The 24,190-nt window shown below is 40.5% G+C and overlaps 1 protein-coding gene across 4 annotated transcripts in view; it reads left to right on the top strand.

Annotated features, from left to right (window-relative positions):
- Positions 1-24,190, top strand: part of GRIK4 (glutamate ionotropic receptor kainate type subunit 4) — a 787,563-nt gene that overhangs the window by 92,613 nt on the left and 670,760 nt on the right. For 3 of the 4 annotated variants that reach the window (XM_056794214.1, XM_056794211.1, XM_056794212.1), the window contains one exon: positions 13,569-13,798. The exons of the other annotated variant lie outside the window; for it this stretch is intronic. The gene's annotated coding sequence lies outside the window, so the exon portion shown is untranslated. The remainder of the gene's footprint in view (positions 1-13,568; positions 13,799-24,190) is intronic. 4 annotated transcript variants of the gene reach the window in all.

Genomic DNA, 24,190 nt, shown 5'->3' with positions numbered 1-24,190 from the left:
CTTAGATACTTCCTAGCTGTGTGATCCTGGGCAAGTCACTTAACCCTAATTGTCTAATACACAATATTGATTCTAAGTTGGAAGATAAGGGTTAAAAAAAAAAAGAAACTCAGAAATGAGATGATCAAGAAATGATAATCATGGGGCAGCTAGGTGACTCAATGGATAGAGAGCCAGACCTAAAGATGGGAGGTTCTAGGTTCAAATCTGACCTCAGACACTTCCCAGCTGTGTGAATCTGGGCAAGTCACTTGACCCCCATTGCTTAGCCCTTACATTCTTCTGCCTTGGAACCAATATATACATATTTGATTGGTATGGCACTAAATAAGAAAATTATTTTAGACACTTCCCAGATGTGTGACTCTGGGCAAGTCACTTAACCCCATTGCCTAGCCCTTACCACTCTTCTGCCTTGGAACCAATACACACTATTGACTCCAAGACAGAAGGTAAGGGTTAAAAAAAAAAAAGAAATGATAGTCATACTTTGTTTCACACATGCTTCAATTCTGTTATGATAGAACTCTGTTTATAGGTTCTGTGATGTGGATTATTTCAAAAGCTAGAAATGATAATGGAATTGCAGGGTCTGGGCAGGTTTCATATTTTTTCCAGGTCACATAGCTAGTTAAAATGATTAACTCTTCTATTTGGAAGAAACTGCAGAGGCCGTCCAACCTTCATTTGAATAATGTCAGAAAACTCATCTGCTGGAGAATCCTATTTAGTTTTTTTTTAAACCCTTATCTTCAGTCTTAGAATTGATATTTAGTGCCAGTTTCAAGGCAGAAGAGTGGTCAGGATGGTTTATTGAGGTTAAATGACAACTAGGAAGTGTCTGAGGTCACATTTGAACCCAGGACCTCCCATGTCCAAGCCTGTCTCTTGGTGGGCTGAGCCACCTAGCTGCCCTTCTCCCATTTAGTTTCAGATAATTCTCATTCATTTAATCAAACCAGGAAGGGAGGATAGAAGGAAACAAGCATTTGTTAGGGTGAAGCATTCAAACCATGGGGAGATCTTAATGTCAACTTCTGGCCCAGTTTTTAAACATATGATTACAGTGATGGTTAATGAAAAACTCTAGAAAAGAAGCAATGATCATTAAGAACAAATGTGGCCTAATGCCAGAGAACCTCACTTCATTTTTGATAGATTTAGTAGGAAATAGACTGGGGTCCTGTGATAAACATAGAAGAAATGCTTTTTCATCAAAACATTTGACAAAATCTGACATTAGCCAGAGAGATGAAAACTGGACAGTAGGATGTTTGGCTGTATTCAACACTGGCTGAATGACCATCCCCAAGACTCAAGTTCAAATGTGACCTCAGATATTTACTAGCTCTGTGACCCTGGGTAAGACATTTAGCCTCTATTTGCCTCAGTTTTCTTATGTGTAATATGGGAATAATAATAGCATTTGTCTCCCAGGATTGTTGTGAGGATCCAATGAGTTAATAAGTATAAAGGGTTTAGCATAGGGTCTGGCATCTGGTAAGTGCCAGATAAATGTTAGATATTAATATAATCGTTAATGACTCAATGTCAACTTTGAGGGAAAGTGGAATACTTTAGGGATCTGTCTCTGGACCTGCGCAGTTACACACACACACACACACACACACACACACACACACACACACACACACACACATATTTTATCTATTACAAAAATGAAGGCAGAGATGGCATTCATGAAATTTTCAAATGATATGAAACTAAAGAGGTAGATAATAATTTGGATAAATAGAATGATACTGTAACAAAAAGCTAGCAGTAACACAAGAATGATCATAATAACAATAACACTAAAAATGAATAGTCAGGTTCTAAAAACATCCTTATGGGCAAGAACAATAGGCTGAATCTAATGAGAATAAAATTATTCATTTTTTAAAGGAAATTACCTGGGATAAGTGTAAGGCCTGTAATCGGGCTAAACAGCGTTCCATGTACTAGGGTAAGATTAGAGAGATGTGGCTAGTTATGGGGGGAAAAGCAGTAGAACTACATATGCTATGATAGGTCCAAAGACCAGGTCAATCTTAGGCCACATTAAAAGAGGCAAATTGTTCATAAGTAAAGGAGGTGATAGTTCCTAGCTCATAGGCTAATTAAGATCATTTCAAATAGAATGCAACTGAATTAACATGTATTAAACACAATGTGCCAACTACTGTGCAAACTAAGCACTAGAAATAGTTAATAAAAAGAAGGATAGTCCTTGCCCTCAAGGAGTTTATAATCTAATGGGGGGACAATACCTAAAAAGGAGCAGGAAATTTTGGGGGTGGGGAGAACATCAAAGATTATCTTGTTTGGTGTAGCTGAAACCAGACAAGCTAGTTATCTTAGTCCTCTCTTTTTCCAAATAGAGTGAGCTGAGAGTTGTTTCTGCCCTCCATAAGGAAAGCTTTGGGAGAATTTTGGTACTCTATCCTTCAAGCCCTTCAATCAGAGGGGAGAGGCTACTGGTGGTGTCAATCAAAACTTAAGTATGGTCTTCAGGTTATCACATTTTTAGGAAAGACATGAATAAAATAGAGCACACTAAGAGGAGGGTGATGGAAAGGGAACTGGAGGCAATGATCCATGAGTATCAGTTTGCTGAAGGAAGTGGGAATAATTTTCTTGGAATAAGAGAGGACTAAGGTAACTGACTGCCTTTGAATATTTAAAGGCATGTCTAGTAAAACAGAATTCAACTTGTTTTGCTTAATCCCAGAGGGCAGAATGAAAAGAAATGGGTGGAATTAATGAAAAGATGAATTTATGTCCAATATAAGGCAAAATTTCTTAACAATAAGAGCTTTCTACAAGTGGAATGGGTTGACTTATGAGGTGGTAAAACTCTTATTCATTGAATTTTCATAAATGTAGGGCAATCGCTTGGAGATAGTGTATTTGGGATTCCTATGCAGGTACAGGTTGGACTAGACGGTTTCTAAATTTCCTTTGAACTCTGAGATAACCTCATTGTGATGACATTGGCTCTCCACCTGACACTGGGCCAATAGCATCATCTCCAAGACCTCATTCTACCTCTGCCCTTGTGATAATAGGGAAAGCAGAAACAGCACTAAATGCCAACAGGAGGAGGCAGAGCATTTCTGGATGAGTGCTATGAATCGTCTATACCCAAGTCTTAAATACTGAGAAACCCAGCAGAAAGATAGGCCCCAGGGAAGACCATCTGCTTTCAGTGGGTTTGGTCCAGGTCCCTGTTGTCCATTCTCCTAGTGGTGGCAAAATTGAAAATCTCTTAGTGTCTGTTTTCAGACTCTCCAGGGATGAAAGCCAAGTAAGACCCAAGATAGTCTTGCTGTAGAGAGCACTAATGCTAAGTGTAGGCTGCTTCTCCTTTCCATCTCACACCACCCCAGTTCCAGTTGGCATGTCACCAACAGTGGGGAAGGAAAGTACCATACTGAGGATGGGAAATTGAAAAATAGAAGCACTGATGAATGGATGAAAATTGAAATGAGCAGAATAAGGAGAATAATTCACATGGGAACAACAATACTCAAAACAAACAACTTTGAAAGATTTAAGAACTCTCATCAAGGTAATGACCAGCTATGATTCCAGAAGGCGATAGATGAAGCCCATTCACTATCTATCTCTTGACAAGAAAGTGATAAACACAGAGCAAGGAATGAGAAACATTATGGCCATGGCCAATGTGGAATTCATTTTGATTCACTATGTTTATTACAAGGGTTTATTTGTTTGTTTTCAGTGATTGGGGTGGAGTGGAAGAGAAAGATGGTTTTTGTTAATTAAAAAAAATTTAAATAAATAGGAGCACTCATCCTGCTATCCTTTGGCTGCCACATCTCCAGCACTGGGGAATTGACGTTCCACAGAGGGGGTTGGGAAGAGGAGCAAACTAACAGACAAAACACTGACTGCCTTATCCTTGGAGTGCAACAGCTCATTGGGCAAAGCTTGGCAATTGAGGTGGGAAGGATCCAGGTGCTTAGCCCAGGCCAGCCAAATAGCTGTTACTTATCCAGTTGGAGAAGATGATCCTGTTGGTTTGGGACGAAGGTTGGGAAGAGGCACATGGGAACCAGTACCTGTAGGGGAGGGCATTCTGCATAAGACAAGGTTAGGCGGCCAGTCCAGGCACCATCTGCTGAGCATGTTCACATTCTACCTGATAAAAGGTCTGAATGCTTTCTGTTGGACAGAATCGCAATTTATTGTTATAGATGGCCACCATATTAGAAGATTGATATATTACAGATACAGTTCATTTCTTAGGAATGACCCAGGAGGGATGCAGGTTATATAGCCTAGGAAGTCTTCTTTCATTCTGGGCAAGCAAGTTGGATCTATAATAAAGGATAGGTGGGTCAAATTCTTCATATCAACTTTTGAGCCACAGGAAGGGGAATATAGTCTTACTATTTATAGAATTCTTTAGTGGAGTTAAATATAGTTAATCATAGATCAAAATGAAGCTCTGGACAATCTACTTAGGCTTTCACAAGATTCCAGGATGAAAGTTTTGTTGTTTTTTTTTTTTTAAAGAGTCAGCATGGGGTTGAGAGTTCTGCTTTGTCATGAATGAGTTAAGGAAACAAAAGATAGGGATGAATTGGCCTTTAGTAGAGAATTATGAAGAGTCTAGTGCCTCAAGGAAAGGTGCTAGGACTGATTCCCATTGCATATTTGTTAAAATCCAATCTTCATACATAACATGGAAATTCAAAATCCCTGGAATTTATCCTCAACCTAATGATCTAGCTTTGTGTTCTCTTACAAGAACTCCATCCAGCCTCATCTCCTTGAACAGTGTACATAGTCTTTGCTAGTCTATAACTTTTGTTTCTGCTTTTCTCTGATGAATATTCTCTTTTTCTTTGTTAAACCTGACCATGTCACACTCCCTTTTCCCCATTCAGTAAATTCCAGTGACTCCCTATTACCTTCAGAATCAAATATAAAATTCTGTCTTATTTTGAAAGTCTTTCATAACCTTTTCCTTTCCTACATTTTGGGTATTCTTCCACCTTTTGCCCCTCCACATACCCTGCCTTTCAGTGACACTTGCTTCTTTGAGCCAAAAGCTTAATTTCCAGGCCCTGTGCATTTTCACTGGCTTTTCCCTATGCCAGAAACTCTCTCTCCTCATCTCTGCCTCTTGGGTTCCCTGGATTACTGTATATACCACTTTGCAAAGTAAAAACTTCTTATAGTATTATCTAATTATTTCATCGAATATTTTTCTCCCCATTGAGACTGTATTGTCCCTGAGGGCAGGAACCATATCTTATATCTCTTATGAAATCTGGTGGACATTTATTGAAGTGCACTATATTATCTGGTGGTGGTGGTATGTATGTGTGTGTCCATGTGGTAGTATAGAAGAAAGAAAGGAGTCAATGCTTCTTTCCTTTCTCATCCTATCTCACTTCTAAGCTCATAATCAAACAGGGGACAAGACTATATTTGTAGGAACAATGACAGAAGGAGTTGCCAACCCCAGCTTCCAGACTGGGTAAGACTAATCTATCCAGTGCCAAATGGATTAAAATTGATTGGCTAGAGTGATCCGAAGTTTGCCAGATTCAAATGAAAAAAAGCTCATAATCCAATTTGGATCTGTCTCACTAGATTCATAACCAATAGCCTTTTACCTGAAGAATGTTTAAGGATGAATGCTGTATTTTTTGATTACCTTGTAAGTTTTTTTATGAAACATCTTTTTCTTTTTAATAATTTTGCATTAATGCCTTTTTTACATCAAAAATTCTGCTGTTTTTCTTCCTCTCTTCTCTTAGAGAGGCATTCCATATAAGCCACATTTTTAAAGGAAAAAAAAACCCAGCAAGCTGATTTAAAGTCCTGAAAATGTATGTGTATGATACCCATGGACCTCCCCACATTTGCAAAGGGCTGGTGTGGGGGTGTCTTCTCAGATATCTTCTTTGGCGCCTTGCTCTGTTCTTTTGCAATATTAACTTTCTGGTGTTTTGTGGTTGTTCTTTGTTTACATTGTTGTAGTCATAGTGTGTATTTTTTCCTTGGCTCTTCTAACTTTACTCTGCATCAGTTCATGTAGCTTTTTCCAGGGTTCTCTTTAATCATATTATTTACCTTATTTCATAGCATAACAATATTCCACTGCATTCATGTGTCACAATTTGTTCTTTTAAAAAATTATTGGTATTGTTTGTTTTTCTATACCATTCATTTCCAAATATGTTCCTTTCACCTCCCTTATATACCTTGTAACAAACAATAAAGATGAGGGGAAAAGCAGGCCAGCAAAGCCAAATAACACATAAACTAAGTCTGATAGTGATATTTTATGCCCACAGCCCACTGTGTCTACAAAGAAAGAAGGGAGATTAATTTTCTGTCTCTTCTGTAGAGCCAAGCTTTGTGGTTATTATAATTATGTAACATTCATATTTTTTTTTTCTGTTCTTTCTGTTTAAATTGTTTTTTTTCCCCCTCTAGAATCTTTTCCTATAGCTCCCCTCATCATCCCTGTGACATTCCAGAAAAATTTTCTCTCTCTGGCCAGCATTCCCCATGTATATTATCTCCCCCAATTAGAATATAAGCTCCTTGAGGATAAGCACTGCCTTTGTTTTTTTGTTTGTTTGTTTGTTTGTTTGTTTATTTTTAACCCCAAATGCTTAAAACATAGTAAACACTTAATAAATTCTTTTTTATTCATTCATCTTATTCATCCATTCATTCATTCATGGAAAAGGTATTGTCAGGAATAGAAGCTAATGCAGATATAGTTCCTAGGGCCCCCTCTGCCATACCCAAGGCTAGTTGCTTCCTTCACTGTTGAAACAAATGTTTCAACACTTTACTAGCACTTGAATAAAAGTTTACAAAACCCTCATCTCACAAAAACTCTTACAGGACAGTAGTATAAGTATCAAGTCTATTTTGTAGATGAGGAAACTGAAGTTCAGAGAAGACACCTGGCTTGTTCAGCGTGGACACCCTACTAGAGTCAGAATGGATCACAGGTCTCTCTGGTGGTGCAGTGCCCTTCCTACTACGCCATGCCAATTTTTCCTTGGCCATATGGTACATTTGGGGTAGACTTTTTTGAAGAGAGGTATAGAGATTCTGTGGCTTCTGTGTCTTATTGTTTTACTACGCAGATTGACCTGTTCCACCAGGACATAGCACTGAAATGCAGAGCTGGAGGAACTTCAGAGTTCTTTGATCCAAACATCTCATTTGACAAATGAAGAAATTGAGGCCAGGGAGATTAAGTGGATGGTATCAGAGGCACAACTTGGACGCAAGTTCTCTGGCTTTAGAGCCAGTGTTCTTTCTACTGTATAACTGGCATTCTTACCCAGGATAACTGGTAAGGGTGTCTTGGGGATGTTTGTTGGACTGAAGGAGGAAGGTATAAGGCAGGGAATAGAGGGGGAACAGAGGGGAACAGCACCTATTAAATGCCTACTACGTGCCAAGCACTCTAAAATGGCATATTAAAATACTAATTACCTATTAAATATGTAATATTTGAAATATGGCCTCATGGAGCATGCCAATGTTGTCAGAAGCACTGGGATTAACAATTTAAAACCACCATAACAAGAAGAAAGTCCTCAATTAAAAATTGTATGGTTTGGTGTTGTGAGGAATTCAGAAAGCTAGGTTCCAGGCCTGACTTGGACAGTAATATACTGATTGTTTTAGCAAACTCATTTCCCAACTTGTTCAATGATGTTTGACCTAGAGTTCTCCCTGTCTCCTGGGGGCTGCCCTGCTATCCCTTAAAGGCTATCAGCTGTGGGGATGAGCTGTAAGTGTAGAGGAATGGGGAGTCTTGAGACCATCACTTTGGAGGCAAATGGAATTTAGAAGCCATTTAATTTAAACTAGTCATTTTATATATGAGGAAGCTGGGACCCAGTAGGCTGGTTATCTCAGCCATAGTCAATACAAGTAGTAAGTAGTAGAGCTGGGATTTGAACCCAGGTCCTGTGAGTCCAAACTCATTTCTCCTTCTACTGAATTTCTGGGTGGGAACACTTGGGTTTGCCTTGGACACTAAGATTCCTTAGCGTGGCTTCATAATGGCAAGATCTCTTCCCTATTTCGTCAGTCCCTACAGTCTGAGAACCGCCATGGTGTGGGCTAGTTGAAATGTGGAAATACTCCAGAGCTAGTGAGCTTCATGACTTTTGCTCCTGTTGTGTGCCCAGTTCTGTCAAGCAGGTAGAAAGGGAGTGGGGAATAGAGAGAAATGAAGGTCCCTTTCCCACCCTTAGGGAAGCCTAGAATCTAGTTAGGGATACAAGAAACTCATATATGAAAAGGGCTTCACCAAAAAGATGACATACCGAGAAGTGCAAATTGAATTCAGGGCAAACGGAATATGTGAGTCCTGAGAATACAGAGAATCAAGAAGTGATCTGAGCTGGGTGAGGTTAATCAGAAAAGACTTCTGGCTCCTTGCTAGCCATTAATATCCATCTCTTGCCCTGATGCATGCAGACACTCACTTGGCTTTTCCTTCAAGCAACTCCCTATGTGGAAAATCAGAAAAATCTGTCTTCCTAGGGAGGCGCCAAAGATTACATTAGCTCATCATTATTATTTTTTTTTAATTAAAATAAAGCCACTGCCTGCTATTTGGTAAATGCAGGTGTCCCCCCTGGGCCTACTCATGTGCTAGAATCTGAGCTTAATGTGTTGGATTTTTTTTTAAAGATTCTGTTACTGAACCTTGCTCTGTGGGAGGAACCTTGTTAGAGCAGTGAGAAAGCTCTCATTAGCGGGATAAATGTGGCGGAGTGGAAGGGAATCAACAAGCCGGCTGCCAAGCCAGAGTATCCTGTGGCTACAAGTAGGGATGCTCCATGGTATGTTGGGGGCCTTCCCCAAGCAGATTATGTCTAAGAAAGGGAACCCTTGAAGGTTATGGGAGGGAACCTAGAGCAGCAACTGGGGATGAAGTAGTAAATAGGAGGGTCATTGGACAGAAGGGACCGTAGATGTCATCTTGTCCGGTTCCTTTATTTTACAGATGGGGAAACTGAGGCTCTAGGATCTTCTTCAGATTACATTGTCAGTGAATCTCAAGGCTGGAGGTAAAAAAAAGTTTCAAAGAGAATGTCAATTCCTGGAGAGCAAGGACTGTTTTTGTCTCCTCAAATTCTCCCCTGCTCTGAACTCTCCTATGAACGCTTCTGGTCGCCTGGGCCTGTTGCCTTGGTGTCATCCTCAATTGCTCACCCTCATCATTCCACATATCCACTCCATTGTCAAATCTTCTTATGTGATGCAGTGGATAGAACTTTGGATCTGGAGTCAGTAAGACCCTGAGTTCAAATGTGACCTCAGACACTTACTTAGCTGACCCTGGTAAGGAATTTAACCTGTGCTTGCCTCAGTTTTCTCAATTGTAAAATGGGGATAATTAAAACAACTACTTCCCAAAGTTGTTATGAAGATCAAATTAGATAATATTTGTAAAGTGCTTAGCACACAGAAGATGCTATGTGAATGCTAATGATTGTCATTGTTATTATTATTCCTTCATGAGATCTTATATATGTAACTTTCTCTCCACTCAGCGGCCACCCTAGTTTAGTACCTCATCTCCTCTGACTAGACTATTGTCATAGCCTTCTAACTCATCTCCCTGTCTTAAGCCTTTCTTCACTTCAATCTATTATCCACATCATTTCCCCTGATTGATGAGTTCCAACAGTCCCCTGGTAAGGTCAAATGTAAGCCCCTTTGTGGAACATTTGAAGCTTTTCATAACACTCCCTTCCTACCTTTCCAATCTTCTTGCCCTCTCTTCCCCTTCCACAAACTACCATCTAGCCACATTGATTTGCTTGCTATTTCTTGCACAAAACACTCTCTCTCCTATTGTCCTCCATGCCTAGAATGCTCTTCTCTTGTTTCAGCCTCCTCATTCTATAGGAGGCTTTTCCAGCTGCTGGTACCTTCCCCCTCTAAGATCATCTTCATCAACTCTTCATTCTCTCTCTCTCTCTCTCTCTCTGACTCTCTCTGTCTCTCTCTGTGTCTCTCTGTCTGTCTGTCTGTCTGCCTGCTCTGTCTGTCTGTCTCCATATATATGTCTTATATGCACAAAGCTACGCATGTATTGTCTCCCCATTAGAATGAAAGCTTCATGAGGGCAGGGATTGCTCTTGTCTTCCTTTATCATTCACAGCACAGAACCTGGCACATAGTAAGCAATTAATAATGCTTATTGACTGTCATTCTAGTGCCTAACATAGTTCCTGGCTTGCAGTAGGAGCTAAATAAATATTTATTGGATGAGGGACTGAAAGGAGTAGGGGCAATATATTGGTCAATAAGACTTCTTTTCCATCACCAGTGCACATGCCCAGGTCTCCCCAACCTTGAGAATTTTCCACCCTGCTACTCCCCCAAACTATTGTTCGATGGTTCTTTTCCATGTCAGAGCCAAATTCTCAGGAAGGAAATAGAATCCTCATTTTGTTATTAGGATCTGCTCTCTCCTTTTCAGTTTGGAATTCTTTTACTCTTTTTCATTCTCTAACCTTTCTGGTCTGGCCCTGTCCCTTTTCTCCTTCTTTGATAGTCCATTTCTTGTTTCTGTACCTTTGTCAGTGGTCCCCCATCCCTCAGGATATATATTCCCTTCTTACCCCCTCATTGCTACCTTTTAGGATCATTGGTTTACTCAAAACATAGCTATGGGGCTGCCTCATTCTCCCAATGGATAAATTATTGGACCTAGGGTACAAAGGCTTGAGTTCAAATTCATCCTTGGATATGATGTTTATTGCCAAATGCTATAAAGTGCTAGCTATTGTTTCTTTGGGGAAACATTGATTTTAATTGCAGACATGTTGCCTCTCCCTCTCCTCCTCTTCCCCTCTCCCACTCAAGCAGATAGATCTTTGAGGGCATTAACTATTTCTTTTTTACATTCCACCACCCTCCTCCCCCAGTGTCTAGCCCAGTGCTTTTCACATAGTTGGAGCATAGTAATTGTTTATTGAATTAAGGAGAATATTAGTAATTAATAAATTAATTTATTAATTAAATAATATATGATATATAAATTAAATAATAATGGGATAAATTAAATAAATTAAAAATTAATAAAGTTCATGAGTTAGAGTCTAAAGTTCTTTTTGAGAAGAGTAATCAAATGGTTAGTTAGGTGAAAGAGAATAAGCATTTATATAGAACCCACTATGGGACAGGCACTATGCTAGCCCTTTACAAATATTATCTCATTTGATCCTCACAATAACCCTGTAAGCAGATGCTATTATCACCTTTATTTGGGTGAAACTGTGGCAAATTGAGGTTAAGTCTCTTGTTCAGGATCACATAGCTAGTAAGTGTCTGAGGTAGGATTTGAATTCAAGTCTTGATTCTAGGCATGGTGCTCTATTCATTAAGCCACCTAGCTCGCTGCCTGCTCTGTTAGCCCACATAATAATAGTTGCTCAGGTTAAGGAGCTGGTTATAAAATGTTTCTATGTATGATCTCATTTGATCCTCCCAATGACCCTGTGGAGCAGGTACATTGTATATTTGGAGATCACTAGTTATGAGCTGATACAAGGTCCAGACGTTTAAGCAAGATCACCCAGTTAGTAAATAACAGAACTAGAACTGGGAACATCAGTTCCCCAATTCCAAATCGAGTTTTTTCCACCTTACTGCGCTATCTACATTAACTCTCCCCACCCCCATTTTGCAGATGGTGCAACTGAGCTTTAGTGAAATGAGATAAGAAGCAGAGACTCAGAGAGGTGCCATAATAGGACTAAGGGATGGAGCTACGACTTGAATCCCTCTCTCGACTCTGAGTACAATGTTCTTCTCCCCTGACATTATGCTGCCATGAGTGTAGAAATGTTAGTTGTGCCTCAGTGTCCCAAGGCAAAACCTATCCATCAGCCTTCCCAAGAGATGTGCAAATCTCATGGGGAGGCAAGCTGACTCAATGAGCAGAGGCTTCCCTTCTAGCTAAGATCAGGCGATAATGGCAGATGCATGCAGCCAGGGTCCTTACTTCTGGGCAGAAATACCACAGTTCATCCCCAGGGTACAGCTCCCATCCGTAGATGCTAAAGCAAAGGTCTGAATATCAAGGAAAGGAAATAATTTTGAATGGAAGGCTGGGTTTCGGGCCAATCTTAGGAACAAGGAGAAAAATATTGAGGCAGAGAGAAAAGCAGCAGAAATAAGGAAACAAGGATCTCATCACTGAAGGGGATCAGGGAAGTGAATGCGTAGTACCAGAGTACAATTATTGGTGAGCAATCTTGAACAGTTATTTGACCTTTCCAGGCCTCAGTTTCCTCACCTGTGAAGTGGGCGGGAAGGAAATGAGAAGACCTTGGGTGTCCCTTCTCACTTCTAAGTTATATTGCAGTGAAAGGCAGAAATCCTTGGAAAATCACTTTACTTCCTCAGTAAACTGGAAATAAAAAAAATTTTACTGTCTACCTACCTACCTCACAGAGCTAGTATAAGGAAAGTGCTTTGTAAACCATGAAAGTCTATAGAAAGATGAGCTGTCATAATGACAAATCTACGAATATGTGAACTTAGCTACGAAAGAGTGTGCGCTTCTGCTACACTGAGCAGGGCAAGAAGCCTCAGTTTATGAATCTCTATAGTCAGGGATGATGGGATAGCATCTGGAGCCTCTGATGATGTTTTATCTCATGTGTGACACTCAGACTGCAGATTTTTCTCTAGGCCCAGGCTTCTTAACCTTCTTTGGGTCATGGGTCCCTTTGCCAGGCTGATGAAGTTTATGGACCTTTTCTTTTTAGGATTTATTAAAATAATTGAAGGAAATGCCAAATTTCAGTTATAGTTTAGTGAAAATAAAGGTGTAATTTTTTTCCTATCAAAATTAATGGATCCCTAGGAATATATGGGACCCCAGACTAAGAATTCCTTTTACGAGGGATCCTGGCTTACCAGGTATCAGAGAACCCAGACCCAAGCAGAGGGATAAGATATATGTTGTTTACCCCAGCCCCAACTGCCATCACTGTAGCGAATTCCCATCTCTAGCACAGCAGCCGATTTTTGCTTGGGGCCAAACATCGTTTCTTTTTTTCTTTTTTTCCCCCATCTTTCTTTGGGAGCACATCTCAGAGATTACAGTGGAAGTCATTGGGAAAATGATTCAATTTCACACAATTTGTTGCGCCATTGGGACGTCTCTTTCACTAATAAGTACACTTGTACTCCAGGGCACGTATTCCTTCTGTGAATGTCAGCCCGGGGTGTTCATGTTCGGCATTGGGGTGGACTTGGTGTCTGCCTCTGTTCAGCCCGTGTATGGTTTTACTGGCGAGGCAACCTTGTCTTCTCAGTTCTGGATAAAAGCTGCAACTCTACTGTGTGCCTTGGCTGTTTCCAGGTTAGAAGGAACATGTTTCCATGGGGTAGAGGTAGTGGGCTTGGAAGGACATGGACAGTAATATCCACAGAGAGGAGATGTTTTTTAAAATGAGCAGTAGGGTACAGACTGAGAAATATAAGACTACAGGTGTGTGCTTTTTTTGTTTTTGTTTTTAAAGGAGAGCGATCTAGGGAGAGGTATGGGCACAGAATGGAGCCAATCACCAACACTCCACTCTGAGCACTGCAAAGGAGGGCCCTGAGGCCTCTCTTCTCCCTTTGGCAGAACTGTGGATGAACATCGAGAAGAATCTGTGAACAGCAAAAGGCTTAGATCACACCTTAAGCCTGGGAAAAGATGGCTGGCGGGAAAACTGAACAGATATAAGAGAGCCGGTGGCAGCAACAGGTAAAAACAAGGGAAATCTCTGAACGAATGGGGAGCTAAGCATGCCAATCAGCTGTCATTCAGAAATAGTTCCTTACAATTTAGCCATTCAGACCACCTCGGAGCAGACTGGGAACATTCCCAGGAGACCAGGTTACTGGATGGGATGTTGAGGGGCTCCAGCCATTGTTGTATGATGTCTGTTGGGATAGGGGTCAGTTACAGATCATCAGAACAATAAGGAACTTTAAGAATTGTCTAGCCCAATCTTGTCATTTTATAGATGGGGAAAACGAGGTCTAGAAAGAGGAAATGACTTGTTCAAAATCCCAAAGAGCCTGATGTCCTCCTGGGGAGTTCCCAAGGAAGGATCATATATATGCCCATAGGTGTAGAGTTGGAAGAGATCTCAGGAGCTCTCAGGTTCCATCCCCTCAGTTTACTGATGAGGAAATGAAGTCCAGGAAAGTTTAGTGATTTGCTCCCAAACATATAAGCAGTACGCATTAGAGGTAGTATTTGAACCAAGATCATCTGATTCTAAAGTCAGTGTCCTTTCCATTCTCTTCTCCTCACCCCTTTGGGAAGGAAAGCTGGCTGGTCATTTTTTCCATTTATGGATCCATTAGTCCTATGATCAGTAGCCAGTGAGTGTGGGAAAGAATTAGTGATTTTCCCAAGTATCTTCTCTGGGAAGCTGACCTTGTGGTGAATCAAAGGGGATTTACTCAATTATTGAAGAGACTCTGGAATAACCATTCATTTCTCTGTGGAGGGGTGGAGTGGGCATGAGCTGAGACTGATGGATGGATTACCCATTGACTGAACATGTCAGGAAGTGCTGTAGGGAACAGACAGAGGACATAGTCTCTGCCCTTGGCGCCCCTGCTTGCTAAGGAGATCTCAGCCTCTGCTTGCTGCTCTGACAACTGATGAGCAGGGAAGGGAGGTAGAAGTTAGTTCTTCAGTGCCATTGGCATGAGGGAAAATGCCAGTGTGCAGGAGAAAGCACCAACATTTTGAGTTAGAAAGGACTGCACTAGGCTAGCTAGTCTATCCTCTGCTTCCAGGAAGAGCTACACATAAATAATAAAAATTCATGAATAGCCAGGACCCAAATATGTTTTCAATGGAATCAGCTTCCTTGTGTTTCTCTCTGTCTCTATCTCTGTCTCTGTGTCTCTGTCTCTGTCTGTCTGTCTGTCTCTCTTGTCTGAGCTCTTTCACATGTGCCTAGAGAAATAGAAATGGGAAAAAGGAAGAGAGAAATGTGGATTACATGGCCAAGATACATTGGGCTGAGGTGTAGTACATGACCACATCACACTTCCACCCATATCTACATGTCTTGAAGCACTAATGAGGCAGGTGCCTATCTACTTTGGAAGGAGAATAAGGTCAGGTAGATGATTCATAGGATTTAGCATTTAGTCAGGCAGATGACTAAAAGTAGTTAATCTCTAGTTAGACTAGAGAAAATTCTCCACATCCTCCATTTGAGCTCCTCTGTTCACTTTTAGGTGAAAGATCTCGTATAATAGTGCTAACTTTAGAAGTTAGCAAGGCACATAGGTTCACTCAGTACTCTCCCTTTTGCCATTTTGTTATTTTTTAACAATATTTTTTTTTTTGCAAAACCTACATTTCCTTGAAAAAATCTAGCTGGGCACTTTCCTCATGAAGCCTTCCCAAAGTTTAATACTTGTATGTTTTCCCATTGCATAGAACAGTTGAATCTGGAGTTAGGAAGTCTTGAATTCCAATTTGGCTCTAGATACTTACTAGCTGTATGACCTTGGGCAAGTTACTTCATCTCTCCTTAATTTCCTCATTTATAAATTGGGGATAATAAAAATAGCATCCTCTTCCAAAGGTTGTTGTAAAGATCAAGTGAGCAAATTTTCATGAAGTGTTTTGCGAATCTTATGGTACGAATGACATAAATGTTAGTTATTGTTATCTTTTGCCCCACCCAATTCCATTATTTTTTGGTCATGCTGACAATTTATACCCTACTTCCATTCATATGTACATCTGATGCTTTGAAATAGTTCCATGGCTGTTTAATGGGTATGCATCTTGCTTGTCTCCGCTCCACTTTAAGGTGCTCAAGGACCTGGATCTGTGTTACAGTTCTTCTCTATTCCTATGATCTATCTCATTCTTCTTCCTAGTTATGAATGTTGTCATTTATCCCATTTTGTGTGGTCAGAAGTTTCTTCTTGGCATCATTTCACATCTAAATGGGAACACTTAAGAAGTTTAATTTACAAAGAATCAGAAGTTGACTGGGAAGACAGCAATTAAAGAAGAAAGGACATGGGAGAGTAGCAGTTTTGCTGGAGAAAGACCCCAGGGAATAGTAGTCAGGAGATTCATGACCTTCCATCCCCCTAAATCACTTAAATCAACATGTCAACCTGAGTGGCAGCAAAGAATTGGAAGCAAAGTAGATTCCCATCAGTTAGGGAAGGGCTAAACAACCTGGGACCCATGAATTTAGTGTAATACCATGGCACAGGAAAAAATGGTAAATATAAAGAATTCAGAGATGCAAAAGAATTATACGAAGGACTATGGAGGGAAGAAAGCAGAATCAGAAAAATATAGGGAATGACTACAACAATCTAGGCAGAAAAAAAAACCAAAAAGCTGCAACCAAAGACCATATAACTATAATGACCAAGATAACCCTAGAAAAGAGTTGAGAAAATATACCTCTTCCTTCTTTGCAGAGGTGGGAAGCTATGGAAGTAGAATATTCCAAATGCTGTCAGATTCAGATATTTGTGTTGCTTGGTTTTGTTAAGCTGATTTACCCTCTGAATTTTTATTCTTTGTTATAAAAATGGCTTCCTGGGTAAGAATAAGGGTAGATATACATTTGGAAATAAAAGTGATGCAAAACAAACAAATATATATATGTGTGTGTGTATGTCAACAAACGTGGTAGAAACAAGCCAATAGCTATGAAATTTACTAATTGCTTATTGCATGTAAAGTGCTGGGATGGGTGCTGAGGATTCAAAGGAGAAAAACAATGTAGTTTGTTTTAATTTACTAGTATGGAATGTCATGTGTTAAATAGGATACAAAGTACCACCTCATAACTATCAGATAAGCCAAAATGACAATAAAGGAAAGTGATAAATGCTGGAGGGGATGTGTCAAAACTGGAACACTAATGCATTATTGGTGGAGTTGTGAATTGATCCAACCATTCTGGTGTGTAATTTGGGATTATGCCTAAAGAGCTATAAAGTTGTGCATACCCTTTGATTTGGTAATATCATTCCTGAGTTTGTACCCCAAAGAGATAATAAAAAAGGGAAAAGGACTTATAGGTATAAAAATATTTAGAGCAGCCCTTTTTGTGGTGGCAAAAAATTGGAAATTGAGGGGGTATGACTGAGCAAATTATGAAACGTGTTGGTGATGGAATACTATTGCAATATAAGAAATGATAAGCAAGATGATTTCAGAAAAAGCTAGAAAAGTCTGCATAAACTTATGCAGAGCAAAATAAACAGAAACAGGTGAAAATTGTATACAGTAGTAGCAATATTGTATGGTGATCAACTGTGAAACCTTGACTACTCTCAGCAATGCAATGAGTTGGGACAATCCTGAAAGACTTATGATGGGGAATGTTATCCACCTCCAGAGAAAGAACTTTTGGAGTCAGATGGATGCAGATCAAAACATACTATCTTTCACATCAGTGTATTTGTGGTTTTATTTGGGGGTTTTGACTTTATATGAGTGTGCTTTTATAACAGTGACCAATATGGAAGTGTGTTATGATGATAATAAAATAAAATAAAAAAAAACATAGGCTACAAGGTAAAGCATGAGAGGGTAAAAGGAAGAGATATAGATATTCCATTAAGAATATTTTAGGGCGGGGGCAGCTGAGTAGCTCAGTGGATTGAGAGTCAGACCTAGAGATGGGAGGTCCTAGGTTCAAATCTGGCCTCAGACACTTCCCAGCTGTGTGACCCTGGGCAAGTCACTTGACCCCCATTGCCTAGCCCTTACCACTCTTCTGCCTTGGAGCCAATACACAGTATTGACTCCAGGACAGAAGGTAAGGGTTTAAAAAAAAAAGAATATTTTAGGGAGGGGGCAGCTGGGTAGCTCAGTGGATTGAGAATCAAACCTAGAGATGAGAGGTCCTGGGTTCAAATCTGACCTCAAACACTTCCCAGTAGTGTGACCCTGGGCAAGCCACTTGACCCCATTGCCTGCCCTTATCACTCTTCTGCCTTGGAACCAATACACACTATTGATTCCAAGATGGAAGGTAAGGGCTTAAAAAAAAAGAATATTTTAGGGAGAGCATACTTTCAGCTAGGGAAAGAAGAATGCTTTATGGAAAAGGTAACTCCTGAACAAATTACTGATGGAAGAAAAGACTTTTAATAGGAAGAGAGGAGGAGTGTTACAGCACAGAAGATGGCCTGTGCAAATGTTCAGAGGTGGGAAAATAGCAGGAAAGAATCAGGGAATAACTCATTGTACAGTTTGACTAGGACAGCTTACACTAAGTAGAGTAAAGTAAAATCTGCCTCCACTGAAGTAAACTGGCGGAAGGATGTGAGGAGAGGACCACAATCACTTAGGCTCCATACTGGTGATTTTTAAGAGAGACAGACAGAAGCAGCTAGTTAGCACAGAGGACAGAGCTCCAGACCTGGATTCAGGAGCACTTTTGTTCAAACCTGAACTCTGACACTTCTTAGCTATGCGACCCTGGGCAAGTCACTACCAATTTCCTAGCCCTTGTCCTTCTGTCTTTGAATTGTTACTAAGACAGAAAGTGAGGGTTAAAAAAAAGAAAAAAGGAACAAAACTGACCAGCAGCTTTCTATCAGAAGGATCCTGTGGAATTTTCACCACCAGCCCCCAAAGCATCTCATCCTGTGCTACGTATGCAGGCACTTAGAGAAATGTTCTTTAAATGAACAGGCGGAGAACACGCTTTGGACTGATGAAACTGTTTGTAGATCAAATGAGCTTTTGGACCCTAAGTGGCCCAGCAAGAGAGGGGGCCACCCTCCCAGAGCTGTCCTGGAGAACGCATTGTGATGTCTTGCTGTCCACCCTCGAGCAATTCTTTCTAATATCCCCCTGGTGTTTCTCTTATGAAACTCATTGCCTTACCTTCGATGTAGAATGGCACGGAGGTCTCAGATGATGCCTCTTACGCGCATGTGTGTGCACCCACGTGCATGTGCATGGCATAGTTGACATTTATCTAATGGTTTGAGATTCATGGAGAATTTTTGTATAATATCTCAGAGCTTCCTAATAATCCCATGGGGGTACGAGGTTACTCTAGCTTTTACAGTGAGGAAACTCAGCTTTGAGAACCTTGAGTAAGTGACTTGCTTCTGGTCTCAGCTTTAATAAATTTCAGTAGCAACAGAATTAGAACCTGAGTCTCATGATTCCAAGGCTAACATTCTTTCAATTTCACCACTGTCTGATAGTTGGGTTTTTTGTGGATTTTTTTTTTTTAGGAGGTAGGAAGTGGTCTGAGAAATAAGGAAAGCAAAAGACAGAAGATCATAGATTTAAAGTTGAAGGGATCTTCCAAGCTTTTGAATCCAAACCTCTAATTTTACACGTGAAGAAACTGAGGCAAAGAGAGATCAAGAGATATACTCAGTATCACATAGCTATAAAGTGTCTGGGAGTTGATTTGAATCCATATTTCCTGACTCCAAGCACCCCCTATTGATTCTTATTCTCTCTAGTTTTCTCACTCATCCTCTCAAGAAATTTGTAGCCAGTTGAATGGAATAAATCAAGGGGAGGCTATAGGCAAGAGGCCGGCTTGACTCTTGTTCTGGCCCCCTCAGCTAAAACGGCCTTTGTTATAGCTGAGCAGCAGAAACGTTGGTGCCTCAGCTCTCCCTTTTGCCAAGTGATGAAAGTAAGGCCGGAGGTGGTGGGGGAATTACGGAGTGACCCCAGCGGAGCACTGGGAAGAAGCAGCTGCCCAGATTTCCCTACCGCAGCCCCAGCAAGCGTGGTGGTATTCAGTAGCTACTCACACAGAAGGGATGGAGGAAGCGCTTCCTCCACACAGATGACACCTGGCTGTCAGCCTCCTGACTATATCCTCACTCAAATGGGCCACTTCCCTGAACAAGAACCCTAGCACGTATTTCTGCATAAATGTATGGATGCTGCCGTGCAGGGCATCTCACTATAGCATCAGACCGACCCTCTACAAGTGGATGGGGGGCTTGGAGATGAGGAAGGGCTGTTAGCTAGGGGAGAATCGCATGCCTCTGGGGCCAGGGAGTCTTAATTCAGGGAGCCAGTATTCCGCTTCACGGTTATTCACTAGACGTGGAGGCCTTACTTAGCACAGTGAGCTCATTATTGGGGTAAGCCAGAGGCCATGATGAAGCATCCAGGGCCAAAGAAAACAGAAAAACCTTCCATGGACCTGACCCAGCAGTTTTTTTTTGTTTGTTTTTTTGCTAAAGTCAGATTTGCATTTCTACTGCTAGGAAAACTTTCTGCTCCATGCCTAGGGACTTTTTTCCTTTTCTCCCTAAAAATAGATGCCTGTGTTTTTTCCCCCTTCCCTGGGGCTGCTCACTGCAGGGCCTGAGGGATGTTGGTGCCAGATTCTAAACAGCTGGTGTGGCCTTGCTCTCTTACCTGCACCTGGTTTTTACAACCCTCTTGTTTCTGTATAATTCATAGCTAGCACTTTTCAGGCGATGGAGAAAAACAGCAGACTTGGACAAGGGCAGTGAGAGTGGTGGGGCAGAGAACCAATGGAGCAATTACAGAGATTGAGGAGAGCCAGAGAACCCGACCTCATTTAGAATTCTTATAGAGTCCAAGCAATGGAAGGAACGTCAGAGGTCATCTCAGCCAACCCATTCTTGTCATTTCTCCAGTTATGAACTTGTGCAGTTAAATTTTTTCATTCGAATGGAAGATTTACATTTATTTCTATTATTATGAGATGAAATTTTTTGAACTTTTCATTCTGTCATCTAGTATATTAAATATTCCTCTGATTTGGGGTCATCTACAAATTTTATGACATGTATACCTATACATGCATGTAACATTAGTGTATGCATACTATATCATATGTGTGTAATATATCATATCGCACACCATAGTGTGCACGTATCATATAGTATATGTATTTCATGTTATAGTAACACGCAACATTATCATATATTATACTATTAATTATAGACATGTATGTTGTACACAATATATACTACACCATTCTATAATTACATATACATATACTGCACATACAATACATATATATATATCATATATTAGAAAGCCAAGGAATAGGCTTTGTGGTACTCCATTAGAAATCTCACTCCATGTGGACATCCACCTATCAATTACAACTTTGGGGAGTCTCGATAAAACCACAAATTCTGAATCTATCTAACCCAAATCTCTTCATCTTGGAGAATAACATGAGAGACCTTGTTGAAGACTTGGTTCAAATCTAGGTAAACTATACCTATTCTGTTCCCCAGATCTACCAGTCTCATTAAACTGTGAAAAAAGAAATTGAGCTTAGTCTGGCCTGATCTGCTTTTGATAAAAAAAAACCCTTTCTGGTATTTAGTGATCTCTGATGAGCCTCTGCAGAGGCCCAGAAAGGTAAATCAGTATGTTCAAGGTCACACAGCTTGTTAGTGGCCGAGCTGGGCTTTGAACCCAGAATCTTCTGCCTCCCAGTTTGGAATTTCTACTCCACCATGTTTTCTCTGTCCAGAAGGATAGTGCGGTCAGGAATAACAGCTCAGAATTCTGAGCAGGTAAGGGAGTCCACATAAGAGCATAGCTGGGGGATGTTTATTCATCCCAAGGCAGTGACTGTCTATTCTCTGCTCTGATTATAGTTGCCTTTCTGATGAAGGAAGATCATAGAATCACAGGTATAGAGTTGAATCTGGACCAGCAGGTGAGTGGTGTTCCCCAGAGTGAAGCAGGACATTGCAGTCACTTGTGATGGCGGCCATCGGGTAGACTCCCTGGGTTCTACCAGGGACCTTTAACACTCAATCCTCCAAGGGACCCAAGGAAGCCGAGATAATGCATTTTCCCTCTAGAACCTTCTCCCTGCCTAGTGGCACTGTACCTTTAGAGAGCTCAGTTTCAAAGAATCTTAGAGTTAAAAGTAATCTAGTCCAACTACCTGCTTGATGCATAAATCAATTCTAGTATCCCTGACAGGTGTTCATAGAGCTTTTGACTGAACATTTGCAGGGATAATGAATTTACAATCTTAGGAGACAATCCATTCCATTGTTTGACATTATATTAGAAAGTCCTTCTTTTGATTAAGGCCAAATTCTGCCCTGTGCTCTGGAGTCATGGTTAATTTCTCTTCTGCATGAGAGTCCCTTCAAATATCTGTTACTTCCTGGAAATTTGGAGTCAATTTTTCTCCAGTGCACTCTTGGTTTCATTCATTCATTCATTCATTCATTTATTGAGGCTAGGTCTCCCTATCCCCAATGCTGTGACAGCTAACTCATGAGAATGATTCTCATTTAGGCTTGTTCTTCCCTCCTTAGCCAGTCTAGTTCTTGCCTTCCCCAACTCCCACCCCTGGATTAGTACCAACTTAGCATATATACCTGATTGGCTTTAGTCCTATTGCAGTTCAGGACTCCTGAGCTCAAAAGATCCACCAGCCTCAGCTTCCTTATTCAGGGATTAAATGCCTGAGACCAAAGAAATCTTAACATGACATATCCACTGCATTTGCTCAAATATAATAATACTAATAGTAGCTATTATTTATATAGCAATTCAAAGTTTGTAAAGTGCTTTACATTTTATCTGATTAGATATAAATTCAATCCAATCAACATTTATTAATGACCTGTCATGTGAAAGTTACTGAGGGTACAAAGACAAAGTGATATCAAAATTATTCTTACCCTACAAGAACATGCACTCTAATAAGAGGTTGCACCAAGTTGAGAACAAAGCAGAGATGAGATGTCACACCCTACAAACCATGCTTGTGAAAAAACAGTGCAGCCTATGATATGATTTCTTTCTCTCTCTCTCTCTCTCTCTCTCTCTCTCTCTCTCTCTCTCTCTCTCTCTCTCTCTCTCACTCACACACACACACACACACACACACACACACATACACACATACACACATTGGGCAGCTAGATGGCATAGTGGATAGAATGCCAGGGCCTGGAATCAGGAAGATTCATCTTCCTGAGTTCAAATCTTGTCTCAGATACTTTCTAGTTATGTGATCCTGGGCAAGATATTTAACCCTTTCCTCATCTGTAAGATGATTTGGAGAAGGAAATGGCAAACCACTCCAGTATCTTTGCCAAAGAAACATTAAATGGTGTTATTAAGAATTGGACACAACTGAAAAATGACTCAACAACATTAACAATATCTAATATCTATCTCCTCCTCCTCCTCCTCCTCCTTTTCCTCCTCCTCCTCCTCCTCCTCCTCCTCCTCCTCCTCCTCCTCCTCCTCCTCCTCCTTCTTCTTCTTCTTCTTCTTCTTCTTCTTCTTCTTCTTCTTCTTCTTCTTCTTCTTCTTCTTCTTCTTCTTCTTCTTCTTCTTCTTCTTCTTCTTCTTCTTCTTCTTCTTCTTCTTCTTCTTCTTCTTCTTCTTCTTCTTCTTCTTCTTCTTCTTCTTCTTCTTCTTCTTCTTCTTCTTCTTCTTCCTTCTTCCTTCTTCCTTCTTCTTCTTCCTTCTTCTTCTTCTTCTTCTTCCTTCTTCCTTCTTCTTCTTCTTCTTCTTCCTTCTTTCTTCTTCTTCTTCTTCTTCCTTCTTCCTTCTTCCTTCTTCTTCTTCTTCTTCTTCTTCTTCTTCTTCTTCTTCTTCTTCTTCTTCTTCTTCTTCTTCTTCTTCTTCTTCTTCTTCTTCTTCTTCTTCTTCTTCTTCCTTCTTCCTTCTTCTTCTTCTTCTTCTTCTTTTCTCTCCCTCTCTCTCTGTTTGTCTCTGTCTCTGTGTCTGTCTGTCTTTCTGTCTCTCTCTCATTTCCCCTTTAAAGATATCTCATTCTAGGATAGTGACTAACACAGAAGCTAACAACTTAATCACATCCAGAAAACATCATGGATGGCCACCTTCATCCACACACAACAGGCTGTTCTGAAAACCCAAGCATACAAGGACTAGGAAGGATAAACCAATTATATTAAACTCCTTTAAGATTCACTGTCAGGTTTCTTTTTGTCCACCTAATTTGTCTTAGTCCCAGGGCACCTGCTTATTTTCATGATTATACTAGATAGCAGATGCCTTGGGAATGGACTTTGCATTTATCTTCCAGCCTTGCTGAAGGGGAAAAAAAAAGCAAACTGTATTCTTTCTCTAACTCCCCACCCCCACCTCACATGAAAGAAACCTTTTTTC

The sequence above is a fragment of the Monodelphis domestica genome, chromosome 4 (assembly GCF_027887165.1).
Source record: "Monodelphis domestica isolate mMonDom1 chromosome 4, mMonDom1.pri, whole genome shotgun sequence".
NCBI classification, from domain to species: Eukaryota; Metazoa; Chordata; class Mammalia; order Didelphimorphia; family Didelphidae; genus Monodelphis; species Monodelphis domestica.
The sequence above is the reverse complement of the archived record's forward strand: the minus strand, read 5'-3'. Positions and strand labels throughout refer to the sequence as shown.